At 45.3% G+C, this 14,500-nt stretch overlaps 1 long non-coding RNA gene across 2 annotated transcripts in view; it reads right to left on the bottom strand.

Annotated features, from left to right (window-relative positions):
- Window positions 1–2,650: 2,650 nt before the first annotated feature.
- LOC137490442 (uncharacterized) overlaps window positions 2,651–14,500 on the bottom strand; it is a 54,366-nt gene continuing 42,516 nt past the window's right edge. Inside the window, exons 3-6 of one of the 2 annotated variants that reach the window (XR_012387997.1) lie at window positions 5,029–5,140; window positions 4,596–4,684; window positions 3,926–4,010; window positions 2,651–3,823 (exon numbers count right to left, since the gene is read on the bottom strand). This is a non-coding gene — a long non-coding RNA (uncharacterized lncRNA). Of the gene's footprint in view, window positions 3,824–3,925; window positions 4,011–4,595; window positions 4,700–5,028; window positions 5,141–14,500 lie in introns of both variants that reach the window. The other variant, XR_012387998.1, reaches the window with a different exon arrangement.

Genomic DNA, 14,500 nt, shown 5'->3' on the forward strand with positions numbered 1-14,500 from the left:
TGATTCGATTTGATTTTGATCTCTCGAGTCCTCGGTCGGAGTCGCTCATCATGTGAAAGACAGAAGCCAATCGTATGCATTTAGAGCAGAAAAGAGATTTGATTCATTCATTTTTCGAGTCCTTGGTTTGAGTCACCTCTCTTTACATTCTGTCAAGTGATGAACGAACGACTCAAAAACCAGAAAACTCGAAAGGTGAACTAATCATGGCTCCTTTCAGCTCAGACTGTGTACATTGGTTAAGATTGTGTGTGACTGTCAGTGTGACATGAACAAACCACTGAAATTTGAAGACATGAAGAAGTGAGCTAAGCAAAGAGACAAAGATATTTTCATAGACGAAAGCGCAGGTAAGCAATGAATTATTATTTTTTCCTTCTTATAGCATTCTATTTATGACGTGTCGGTAGTGTGATTAACCTTTGGGTTGTTTTAGGTGCGTTTGAAACCAACTCGTAACATTTTAATACTTATTACTTTGGCAAATTGAACGAAATGACTGAAAGTCAGTAAATGAAATTACAGTGAGTAAAATTATCCGAACTTCCCATCACTAATACCTGTAGAAACAACAGTTAACTAAAATCTTATTTATGAGTTGATGGTTAAAAATGTAGCCTATTGATTTGTTTAAAATAAAGAAGCACAATTCCAATTCTTAACTTCCCACTGGCCTGATTGCAACTGATAATAGATAATTAAGTGTCATCAAAAAATCTGCTTTCTGTTTTTCTGTTATTGTGTGTTTCTTTTCTGTTGAAAGTGAAGGTGATGGGAGCCTTGTCAAATATGATTTTAACCAAATCTGCTTTTATTGAATGTAAGTGCACACACAGATTTTGAGTGAGGAGTGAGAGCAAACACACACAGTGAGCATGCACACAGAGCAGTGGTGAGATATTGCTTACAGTTCCAGTGCACGGAGAGCAATTAGGGGTTAGGTGCCTTGCTCAAGGACACCTCAGCTGGGTATTGAACATGGAGAATTCCTGCCAGGAATTGAACCAGCAACCTTTGGATTACAAGTCCAACTCACTGATTATTAGGCCACAACTAGCCCCCCAACTGCTTATTATGTGATTAACTTGCAGAGTGGATTTTATCAAAGTGTACTAAAAGCAAACATTTTCGCAGTGTCCTCCAAATGTATTAACTGTCCACTCAGTTAATACATAAAGATAGAGATAATCATTCATGCAGCAACTTCAAAAGTGCTGTTTTGTCAGGAAAATTACTCCAATTCCACCCTCATCATTTCAAAAAGCAGTACAAGGACGAGCATGTCAGATCTAAATGCATCATCCATTTGCATTGGTGTACTGTATATTAGAAGAATTAGGATGATGTGTTACTGTGTACGTGTATAACACAAAGTACACATTGAGGTTTAGTTTGAACTTATTCAATTATTGCTTTTCAGTTTCTTCCATTGAAATGATAACTCTCCATGCTCTGTTTTGTTCAACTGCATTTTTAATTGCATTACTATACTATTCCTCATTATACACAGCAATTCTTTTGCCAGTGCAAATGGATGGTTTTGTCATGGTTGTAATTCACACTAAATTGAACTCAAATTGAAAGCATGAGTGCGAGAGCGAGGGAGAGATCAGATAGCGATGTTTTCATTACCAGGTTGATTAGCTGCACTGGAATAGAAAAAAAAACAGGAGGGAAACACTCAATCACTCATTCAGTCCTATAAAGAGCTGAGCTGCCATTATTAAACTTACAGCAGCTCCACTAGATTGGTGCTCCTTCAACCAAAATCATGGTATTATATTTAGTTTTAAAAATAACTGCATTTAATGGTGAGGCAAGGTTTTTCAGGGAAACACATGAGCATAATTATTTAGGTGTGTGTTTACTTCTGTTTTCAAATGTGGAAAAATGAAACGCCTTCATATTCTTTCACATCCCCATGGTAAACATTTATCAAGTCTAGATAAATAGTTGAAAACCTAATCATCAGTGATTTTACACACATTTTAGATGCAACTGTTAGAAAATCCTCCCGTTAAATTTTCATTATTTTTCAAATATTTCCCAAGTGTTGTTTAACATATAAAATATTGGAACACATGGATTGTTTTTTTTTTTTTTTTTTACAGTTTTAATAACTAATTTCTAATAACTTATTTATTTTACCCTTGCCATTATGAGTGCATCCTTTTTCTCCAGATAATTTACAAGATGCAATTTAAAGGCTTAACTAGGTTAATTAGGTTATTTAGACAATAGGTTAAATAGGCATGTCACTGAAAAACAGGGGTTTTAAAATAAGGTTGCTAATAGTGTTAAACTTTATATAGCTTATATTATTGTTTTTTGTGTTATTTTTCTCTATGCCAAACTAAAAGAAATAAGACTTTCTGCAGAAAAAATAAAATAGAAATCACTATATATATATAAAATAAAATAAAAACTTCCTTGCTCTGTTACCTTGGGATATATATATATATATATATATATATATATATATATATATATATATATATATATATATATATATATATATATATATATATATATATATATATATATATATATATATATAATTTTATTTTCAAAAGAGGTCTAATCATTTTGTCTTCAACTCTATAAGATACAAAATATTATTTTAGAAGTTTATTATATTTCTTATATTTTTGTATGTTTAATGTGCACAGAATTTGAAAATGTTTTATTTTGTATTTTTGGTACCTTTCTCGACTTTAAACGAGCCAGAAACCTTGCTGTTTATGGAGGTTTAGAGATCTCTCAAATTGCACCTAAAAAAAACTTAATTCATGTTCTAAAGACAAACGAAAGTTTCAGGGGCTTGGAACAACATGAAGTTGTTTCATTAATCACATAATTGAGCCAGCCCTTTAAGTAAAATGAGAAAATCTCAATATTAATATTAATACAAAAATTAATCCTAATATTTGAAACCAAATTATTACTGTCGTTTTATTCACTAAAAATAAGTATTGAACATGTCATAATTTACCCAGAAAATGTATTTCTCAGGTGCTGGTGACTTGAAATGATTACCCGATGTTTGTATTAACCCATTAACAAACCATTAATTGAGACTTTAGCTCATGAAATGCTGCTTAATAATAGTAAGTATGGTAGTAGTTTGGTTTAAATATTGGGTAGGATTATAAATGCAAAATATGATCATATTTTAGTCCTAATAAACAGTTATTATGATAATAATAAACAGGTAATAAGCCAGTAATAACTGGTGTTAATTGTTACTTAAACTAAAGTCCCATCAAATTATAGTTATGTGTAATAACATGAAATGACACAGTGGAAAATTATTGAACACATAAAGAAAAGAAACGTGTAAAAAGCACATTAAACAAATCACACCTAAGCAATGCATGCAACTCATTCTCCATGCAAGAGCCAATAATAAGCCTTTTATACAAAGTAATGACTGCATTTCAGTAGTTCATTAATTTCTTCTTGTGTCATTCAATTGTTATTACACAAAACTTAGTTTATGAAGAATTAAGGTTTTGATTTATGTGTACATTATGTTTGGATTGCATGTTTCTTTTATTTGAAATCTGGTATAATTCCATGTCAACAGCTCCTTTGGAAATATATTTGTATAGGAAAAACAGGTATGTGTATCATTTTTATAAGCCAGCCATTCTGCCATTTCTCTGAGCGTCAGTAGTGCTCTAAATGAAGAAAGCATGTGACGTGTCTCTGTTCTCATGACAGCAGTGCAGAATAAAGGAAGCTGTTTTGAGGTCAGTGCTCAGTCAGGCTGTCAGCTCTTCATCTTCATCTTCACCTTGGGTCACACTGCAACACCTCTGATCTGGCGGCACAAAAACACTACACGGTTTCTCTTAGAAAAGCACCTGGATGTATTTGCTTTAAAGCTCATAAGGTCAAGAACATCTTGAATTGTGCGTCATACATTAGATTTGCAGCAGGGGTCCAAGGTCTCCACACCAGCATGGGGCCATTTCGGGGGCACAACCAATAAAATACTGGAAAGCTGACTAAAAATGAAAACAAAAACATAATTACTGTGGCATGTCAAATTTATCGGTATATTTTTCTCCCTTACAATGTAAGTCTGTTCACTCTGCAGGTTTATATGTTATGTATTTTTCCAATAGCCTGCAATTAAATTTGAATTGAAATTTCAGAAAAAAAATCTAACATGAATATTGTTGCAAAGGTTTCATTGAGCAAGTTAGTTTTCATGGAAAGAAATGAGAATATACATAAAATGATTAGAAACATTTAAATACTGATATCACAAACCCTTTTTGCTGCAATGGTTGACAAATAGGGACGTGCAAGAAATTGAATCTTAACTTTATTGGCCGAATGCATTTTTAGAAGCTTTTATTTTTTCATTGTTACATAAACATATCCAATATAAGCTCTTTCTAAAACAGATGTCACATCCACGGCTTGCTCCTGCTTCTCTAATTACCATTCTCCCTCACCATCCTATTCCTGCAGCTCTAATCATCACTCTCCCTCTCCAGCCACCTCTCACCACACCCGTGCACAAACACCCGAGTTCTAATTACACACACCTGCACCATCAATCACCGTTCACTATATAGACTCACCTTTTCCAGCCGTTCATCGGCTAGAATCGAAGTTGGATGGTTCACGTCATCTTCTCCCACACTTGCCTTCCGTGGATGTCTCCCTCCTCCTGTGGATGCAAAAGCTGTGAATAAGGGTAGTGACTATTATACATAAAGGATGGAAGATCCTTTGTTTACCTTATGAACTGCTTACAAGACCGCTGTTTTTCTACAATTATCACTTACCTGCTTCTAATGCTGAAATATCCACATTGTTTTGAAAAAACTGACTGAAAGACATAACTATCCTTGTCTTCATTGTGTGACCGTGACAAAAACGCAGCCTTATTTACATTTCTGGAGATTACGAATTATGTAGCCAGAAGTACGTATGACTGCATTTCATCTTTAAAACGAATGCTACAGGGCAGTATGACGCTGTTCCTTTTCATGCTTTCAGCTGACCACTTACCTGCGTATGGATCGCTTTCTCGCTGTTACCAGTTTATTTGGTGGCTCACAGCATACGCTGGCGCACTTCAGATGTAGAGAGGAGTTGACTGCAGTTGAGTGATGAACGATTCCTGAAAGCAAGACAAAATCAGAAGCCAAAAAATTAAATAAACAAGTAAATGACAGGGTGAGAATGTGGTAAAATCTGAAAATGTGGTAAAAATCAGTCGAGAGATTTCTTTTTCTGAATTGCTTTTGAAAATTGTTAGTTGGGTTTAGGGAAGTGGTTGGACAAGTCAATCAAGACAATTGGTTGGGGTTAGGGAAGGAGGAGTGTGTGTCAGTCGATCGGTCAGTCAGTTATTCAGTCAGTCATACAGTCAGTCGACAGCTGCCTCTAGTGGTATTATGCGAGAACAGCAGGCATGAATGGCACTCGCGAGAGAAATTTGAGATCCCAAAAAGCGTACACAGTGGCCTCTGGTGGATTCTAGTTGACAAAAAAAAAACATAACTCCTCAGACATATTTGGTGGTCTCCAGAAATGTATATAGAGGTACGTTTTCTGAATGAGCCTGGGTTGATCTTATCCCTACCACTGGCTTTACCTTGTTATCGCCTCTAGTGTTTGGACCTTGTCATCCCCTTGTCTGCCTACTTGTGCTTAATTCCATCAATAAATAGCTTTGTTTTGTTGATTGCTGAAACTGGGTCCACTTTCTTGCAACCAGCCAAGGCAAAGAGCTAGTAATGGCAACTGCAGTATAAAAGTTTAATAAAAGGAAAATGAAAATAAAACATTAAATATAAAATATAAAAAAATAAAACAAAACAAACAACAAATATTTTGCTAATCTCTTAAAAGGTCTACCCATGCATCAGTAACTCACTAGTAATTCACTAAGAGAAAACTCTGCTTTTGAAACAATAAACACACAAATAAATATAAACACATATATTTAATAAATAAAAATATATACTGTTTTCCTATCCACAAACCATGTGCACAGTTCTTCATGCAAAAAAAAACAACAACTAACAAGCAATCAATCAAAACTAACCTCCTAATCTAAGAGCTCAGAGTAAAGTGTTCCTCATAAAAAGGGCTTTCACCATCAGATCAATAATACACTCTAGATTTCCAGCCTCACAAACAGAAAAGCAAGTGTCAAAGCAAGAGCTGCGAGACCTTGTTTTTCTTTTTTTTCTTCGATTTACCTGAGATATGAGAGTAGCCTGGTCTGTGTGACATTCAGAAAAACGTAGAACATTCAATCAAGTGAAAACAGTGGGAGAGAAGCTGCCAAGGGTCTCCATCCCATCAGAGTCTAGTCACCCCGCATTCATTTCAATAATAAACACAGACAGAGACCGAAAAGAGCACATTCAAGACTTTGATGCAGGATTAATGTTTGGAGATGAAGAGAGACGAGAGAGAAGAAAGGATAGAAAGAGAAGAGATAGAGTACTGGCAGCACATTGGGGCAGATTACTGAGGTATATGAGCTTCACGCAAATTCATAAAGCTAATATCAAAGCAGCAGCTGCAGGAGATTCTCCCATGCAGAGAGGACAGAACATGTCAGGACACAAGCTAAAAGCAAAAAGATAAATGCAATCATCTAAATGGCAACTGGGGGAGTGTGTGCGAGTGTATGCGAGTGTGTGTGTGTGTGTGTGTGTGTGTGTGTGTGTGTGTGTGTGTGTGTGTGTGTGTGTGTGTGTGTGTGTGTGCGTGGGTGCACGCATGTCAGGTAGGTCGGTGTGAAACACACATCTGCCACTTCCACCTCACTCACATGCTGAAATAATCATTTCCTGAGAAGCTCTTTCGGTGGTGTCTTCAGGGGCTAATATTTTATACAGTAGCTATCTTAAAACTCCAAATGAGTTCTGGGCCTCCCCTTTAGATTACTTTTCAAAAACACGTTAAAAAATGCAAATGCCTTCAAAGAGCCCCACGAAGTGAGAGTCAAAGTGTCTTCCTCGGATTCGATCTTATTTGAAGATCACTGTGAGGACAGAGCAAAAGTCTGGGATGATAATTTAAACCGAACTAAAGCTGTACTTGCACCGGTCAGTACTCATTACCTGTTATGCTGCAGTGTATTTATAAGTTGTTAAGTACAAATCTTATTTTAACAATTCCCTGAATAGGATAATTCCCTAGAAACAAACATTTATCAAAATGATTATGTGATGTAAATATAAATGCTATATTACTTTTGGTTCTAGTACACTGTAAAATATCCTTGTTGCCCTAAATTTTTAAGCTAAATCAAATTTATCTTATGAGTCTATTGAACTTATATTGTGTTAACCTGACTTAAAACTGCTTCTGTAACTTATGAAATTAAGTTAGAACCTAATTTAATAAGGCACAATGAACTAAAAAACATATGCTGTCATGACTATTCATTCATTTTCTTTTTGGCATAGTCCCTTTATTAATCTGGGGTCACCACAGCGGAATCAATCGCCAACTTATCCAGCATATGTTTTAGGCAGCGGATGCCCTTCTAACATCCATAGACACTCATACACTGCAGTTTAGCATACCCAATTCACCTGTACCGCATGTCTTAGGATTGTGGGCTAAACCAGAGCACTCAGAGAAAATCCACGTGAACATGGGGAAAACATACAAACTCCACACAGAAACACCAACTGAGCCAGCTGAGGCTCGAACCAGCGACCTTCTTGCTGTGAGGCGACAGCACTACCTACTGCGCCACCGCTGTCATGACTAATAGTGCTAATAGGATTTGAAACTTTTACCAGTATTCAAACACTCTAGGAGCAATACACTCATTCTAAACAATCCATCTCATGTACGCTTCCCATGTTATGATCTCTTACTTTCTGGTAGTAGATACAGAACCTTCCTCTGGAAGCAGAATAGACTTAAGAACGTTCGAGGTTACAGAAGTAACCCTTCGTTCCCCGAGGAGGGGAACGGAAGTGCCATGAATGGGAGGATTCGGATCAGAAGCTGCTAGTCTGGAGAGTATTGAACGGGCCAATGAATGAAATTAATTGGCAGCGTAAGCTTGCGCAGGTGTGCGGCATCTGCAATTATCTCAGCATATAAGCACACCTGAAGCCAGCAGACGCCATCCTTTTAAGCTGAAGAGACTTTCAAACAGCTAAGGGACAGTCATTATGGCGACGGAATATGGCACTTCCGTTCCCCTCCTCGGGGAACGAAGGGTTACTTCTGTAACCTCGAACGTTCCCCTTCGGTTGGGGAACTTCAGTGCCATGAATGGGAGAAGTATGGAAAGCGCCATAATGACTGCACCTTACCAACACCCCCGATGAGGAGATAGTAAGCAAGCGTGACGCACCCACATCATGGGGGGCGCGGTCCTCCAACGTGTCCCTGGCCCTAATTTATCCTACTTCAACAGAAGTTTTACGGATTTAGATATATTTTTTGGGAAGTCGTGAGCATCTAGATAATTCTAGGAAATACGACAGTACGTTGGGAAGCGTGCAATCCCGATAGGGAGGACGCTGCGGAGGCCATCCGTTACCCAAGGGGGGGATAGATGGCAGAATTTACATATGGACTAGCCCTAAAAAGGGGGAGTACGCATAGCAAAAGAGTGGTTAGCGGAGAGGGAAGACACGGGTCCGCCCAGGGGGGGACTTAACCGTGGTGGAATAAGCATATGGGATTGCCTAGTGGGGATCACGCATAGCAGGCACCTATACCCAAAACGCGGGCTGACCAGCGGGCAGACCTACAACGTAGTGGGCCAGCAAGTGACTCCTCCGCTGAGTCAGTGCTGGGGGCCACAGAGGAATCTGCAGGGCTCACCTGACGGGGAACTTTACTGACAGATAAAAAGGCGCACGTACCTCCGTGTTAGAGAGAATGGCGCAGCAAGCGTGTTTCAACACCCTACCGAGTTGTCTCCTCAATCACCAAAGGGTTACCTAATACCCTTGAGGAAACCGGCTCCACTCGCAGATTGTAAAACCTTGCAAATGTGTTGGGTGTCGCCCAGCCCGCAGCTCTACAGATGTCTGTTAGAGAGGCGCCGCGTGCACGCGCCCAAGAGGATGCAACGCTCCGAGTGGAGTGTGCACGTACTCCCGGGGGACACGGCTGACCTCGACTCGAATAAGCGAGTGAAATGGCATCCACAATCCAGTGGGATAATCTTTGTTTCGATACGGCACTTCCCTGCTGCCGACCGCCATAACAGACAAAGAGCTGCTCAGATGATCTAAAATTCTGAGTACGGTCCACATAAATGCGCAGAGAGCGAACTGGACAAAGTAAAGAAAGGGCTGGGTCTGCCTCCTCCGGGGGCAGCGCTTGCAGGTTCACTACCTGATCTCTAAAGGGGGTGGTAGGAACCTTGGGCACATAACCGGGGCGGGGTCTCAGGATGACGTGAGAGTAATCCGGCCCGAATTCCAGGCACGAGTCACTGACCGAAAATGCCTCCAGGTCCCCGACCCTCTTGATGGAGGCCAACGCAACCAGCAGAGCTGTCTTCAGGGACAGAAATCTTAGAGATACTGATTCGAGTGGCTCAAAGGGATCGGATCGCAGACTCGTGAGAACGAGGGCGAGATCCCAAGAGGGCATGAGAGGGGGGCGAGATGGATTAATTCGCCTAGCACCCCTAAGGAACTGGATGACCAGGTTATGCTTTCCCACGGTGCCGCCAGCTACCGCGCTATGATAAGCGGAGATGGCGGCCACGTAAACCTTGAGAGTGGAGGGCGACAGCCTGCTGTCCAACTTCTCTTGAAGGAAAGAGAGCACAACACTAATCTGGCAATTTCGGGGGTCTTCTCTGCGAGAGACCCACCATTCAGTGAATAGACTCCACTTCAGGGCGTAGGCGCGCCTCGTGGAGGGGGCTCTAGCCTGAGTCATGGTATTAACCACCGCAGTCGGTAGGTTACCTAAGTCTTCCTCGCATCTAGGGACCACACGTGGAGGTTCCAAAGATCGGGGCGAGGGTGCCAGATGGTGCCCTGTCCCTGAGAAAGTAGGTCCTCTCTCAAAGGGATCCGCCAGGGGAGGGCCGTCGCGAGGAGTGAGAGCTCTGATATCCAGGTCCGGTTGGGCCAAAGGGGCGCAACTAGCAGAACCTGTTCCTCGTCCTCCCTGACCTTGCACAGAAACTGCGCGAGCAGGCTCACTGGGGGAAATGCATACTTGCGCATGCCCCGAGGCCAGCTGTGGGCCAGTGCATCCGTGCCGAGAGAGCCCTTGGTCAGGGAAAAAAACAACTGGCAGTGAGCGTTCTCGGGGGAAGCAAACAGATCGATCTGGGCCTCCCCGAATCGCGCCCATATCAACTGAACAGACTCGGGGTGGAGTCTCCATTCTCCAGGGCGTAACAGCTGTCGTGAGAGCGCATCGGCTGCACGATTGAGCGTGCCTGGAACGTGAATGGCGCGCAGCGATTTCAGCCGCGGGTGACTCCAGAGGAGCAGACGGCGGGCGAGCTGAGACATGCGGCGAGAGCGCATACCCCCCATGCGGTTGATATACGCCGCCGCCGCCATACTGTCCGTCCTGACCAGCACGTGTTGCCGCTCCAGCACCGGTAAAAAGCGGTGGAGAGCGAGGAACACTGCCAACAGCTCTAGGCGATTGATATGCCAATGCAGCTGGGCACCCTTCCACAGGCCCGCAGCCGCATGCCCGCGACACACGGCCCCCTAACCCGTGTTGGAAGCGTCTGTTGAAACAACAACATGGCTGGACGCCTGTCCTAGAGGCACACCGGCCTGTAGGAACGAGGGGTCGTTCCAAGGGCTAAGGGCGCGGCGACACAGCGCAGTAACCGAGACCCGGTGTGTGCCCGCGTGCCATGCGCGTCTGGGGACCCGATCGTGAAGCCAGTGCTGAAGTGGTCTCATATGGAGCAACCCGAGCGGCGTGACGGCGGCTGCGGATGCCATATGCCCCAGGAGCCTCTGAAAGAACTTCAGTGGGACCACTAGTTTGCTGTCGAGCTCCCTCAGACAGTTCAGCAACAGGCGAGCGCGTTCCTCGGAGAGGTGCGCTACCATGGTGATCGAGTCCAGCTCCATCCCGAGAAAAGAAATCCTCTGCACGGTGGCGAGTTTGCTCTTTTCTCGGTTGACCTGAAGCCCCAGTAGGCGGAGATGCCGAAGCACCTTGTCCCTGTGCATAATCAATTGCTCCCGTGAGTGGGCTAAAATCAGCCAGTCGTCGAGATAATTGAGTATGCGAATGCCCGCGAGCCGAAGGGGCGCTAGGGCACCCTCCGCGAGTTTGGTGAAGACCCGCGGAGACAGAGAGAGCCCGAAGGGGAGGACCTTGTACTGCCACGCTCGACCTTCGAACGCAAACCGCAGAAATTGGCGGTGGCGTGGAAGAATGGAGACATGGAAATACGCGTCCTTCAGGTCTATGGCTGCAAACCAATCCTGAGGACGAACGCATTGGAGAATGCGCCTCTGCGTGAGCATTCTGAACGGTAGCCTGTGCAGACAGCGGTTCAAAACGCGCAGATCTAGGATTGGCCGTGACCCACCGCTCTTTTTGGGTACGATGAAGTATGGGCTGTAAAACCCACTCTCCGTCTCGGCTGGAGGAACCGGCTCGATTGCACCCTTCGCCAGGAGGGCAGCAATCTCCTCTCGCAAGACAGGGGCGGACAGGGGGTTGACCCTGGAGAAATACACGCCCGTAAACTTGGGGGGCCTTTTCGCGAACTGAATCGCGTAACCGAGTCTGATTGTGCGTATGAGCCACCGCGAGGGGCTGGCCCGCGCTAACCAGGCAGGCAGAGCCCTCGCTAATGGAGTCATCGCTACAATCGCTGACGTACCAGCGGTGGGGCAGCGCGGAGTGGGTGTGCTGATCCGGGAAGCACGAGGGTCCCGCGGAGGAGCTGGAGGAGAGCGATTTGCTCTGGCTCCGCACCCTGACTCCGGAGAGGGGGCTGGAGGGCTGAGGCAAGGGAGACCGTCCCCCCAGCGCTCGTGAGCCACTGGCGAAGCACGTAGAGTCTGCGAGCCGGAAGGCAGCGCGTCCCGGACTGGCAGAACTCGTGCAGTCACATCCGGGGAAGGGAAAAAGTGCTCTTTTACTGATGTTTTGGTGGCACTGAAAAGTACCGTTGTTATCGGGGCCCCGCCCTCCAGCGGGGAAAGAGCAAGTTTCCTCTTCTCCGGATGGCCTGTCTCAGGGACGATTCGCGGTCCGTTTACCGGACTTAACGGCGCCCTGGGCAGGAGGGGCTGCCTGCTTTTGAGGTGTACGCCGCGCCCGCTTGGCCGGAGGCGCAGGCGGGGGCGGGGCAGCACTCGTTGGCGGGCGCCCTCGGCGAGGAACAGCGGAGGTGGATGGCTCGGCGGGCGGAGCGGGCTTACGGCCACGCCGATAGATGACATTGCCCATCGCATCCGACTGCTCTTTCACCGCCTTGAATTCCTGGGTGAATTCACCGACGGTGTCGCCGAACAGGCCAGCCTGGGATATGGGCGAGTCAAGAAAGCGAACTTTGTCAACATCGCGCATATCGGCCAGGTTTAGCCAGAGGTGGCGTTCCTGAACCACAAGTGTGGACATCTTCCTCCCCAGCGCACACGCGGCGGACTTAGTAGTCCGAAGAGCATAGTCGGTCGCGGTGCGCAGCTCATGTAATAAGCTTGGGTTGGACCCGCCCTCGTGCAGCTCGGCCAGCGCCTGCGCTTGGTAGCGCTGGTAGGTGGCCATCGCGTGCAAAGCAGAAGCAGCCTGGCCCGCAGCCTTATAAGCCCTGGCTCCGTGGGAGGCAGACAACCTACAGGCTTTGGACGGGAGGCGGGGCAAACCCCGCCACGTAGAGGCGCCACGCGGACAAAGATTGACCGCGATAGCGCGCTCCACTGACGGGATCGCCTCATACCCCCTGGCAGCTCCGCCGTCAAGGGCGGTGAGGGCGGAGGCACACGCAGCACGGGCAGAGAAAGGTGCCCTCCAAGACTGCGTGAGCCTACTGTGCACTTCCGGGAAGAAGGGGACGAGAGGCTTCGAAGGCTTCGCCTTCTGGTCCTCTACGTAGCACCCATCTAGTCGGTCCGGCCGCGGAGCTGGGGGATAAACCATCTCCAACCCCACGGCCGAAGCAGCCCGGGAAAGCACGGCTAACATGTCCGCTTCAGGATCCGATTTGACAGCGCTCACCTGCCTGGAGGGGGCGAGCGGGTCCGGATCTTCGTCGGACAGTGAAAGCCCACCCTCCGATGCCGCAGAGGACATCTGATCTCCGGTGTCAGCGAGTGTGAGAGCTACCATCTGGTTAGACGGATCACTCCCACTACCCGAAGCTTGGATGGAGCACCGTGAGGAGCGAGAGGTCCGCGAGCCCGTGGGCGGCGGATTATCTCCCGCTGAAACCCTCAGATCTGCCCGAGCGCCCGCTGCTTTTTTAGAACAGGAGGCAACTGGGGTGGCTCGCTCTCTTGCGAAAGTTAGCCGCGATCTTAGCTGTGCAACGGTCATGGCATCGCAATGACGACATGAACCGCCCGCGAGCACCGCATTAACATGCTGGACCCCCAAACATGCAATGCAGTGATCGTGTCCATCATCCGGAGCCAGGAAACCCCCGCATCCAGAAACGCACAGTCGGAGCGCCATCCTGAAAAGGACGTGCTGCACGACTGTGTTGCTCTTTTAGGAAAGTTTGCAACAATACGCACCGCTCTGGAGGACCAGACCCAAAGAACCGCAGGCAAGGGAGAAACCCAGCTCGACCGTCTGCCACCGCGAAGACCCACTCTGGACCGGGAGACACACTCGTTCGCTCTGAAGTGCTGATCAGCAAGAGGAACCCTCATCGACTCACTCAGAAAGGATCTGAAGCGAAAAGGATGGCGTCTGCTGGCTTCAGGTGTGCTTATATGCTGAGATAATTGCAGATGCCGCACACCTGCGCAAGCTTACGCTGCCAATTAATTTCATTCATTGGCCCGTTCAATACTCTTCAGACAAGCGGCTTCTGATCCGAATCCTCCCATTCATGGCACTGAAGTTCCCCAACCGAAGGGGAACTCTTTTATCTCAGTGTCAATCAGACTGTTGAACACTGATCTATAGTGTGCATATGTTTTTCTTAGTGTATGCAATTCCTTTTTGCATGTTTGTTTTTTATATTTTTTATTGTGTCAGAACTTGCTGAATGTTTCCCCTTGAAAGACGATAACGTACACAAACAAACAAACAAACAAACAACATAATCGTATTAAAAACAGGCTTAAGTATCATTGTAATGTACTAAAGGGCACCTATTTTAATCTTTTTACAAGATGTAAAATAAGACTTCGATGTCTCCAGAATGTGTCAGTAAAGTTTCAGCTCAAAACACCCATCAGATTTTTTTATTATATAATTCAGAATCTGCCCATTTTTTTGTCTGAGTACACTGTAGCTGTTTTTGTAGCCTGCGGCTTTAAATGCAAATGAGCTGCTTCTCTCCACCCACCGCTCCGAAGTGCATGTGTTA

Source organism: Danio rerio, chromosome 12 (genome assembly GCF_049306965.1).
Source record: "Danio rerio strain Tuebingen ecotype United States chromosome 12, GRCz12tu, whole genome shotgun sequence".
NCBI lineage: Eukaryota > Metazoa > Chordata > Actinopteri > Cypriniformes > Danionidae > Danio > Danio rerio.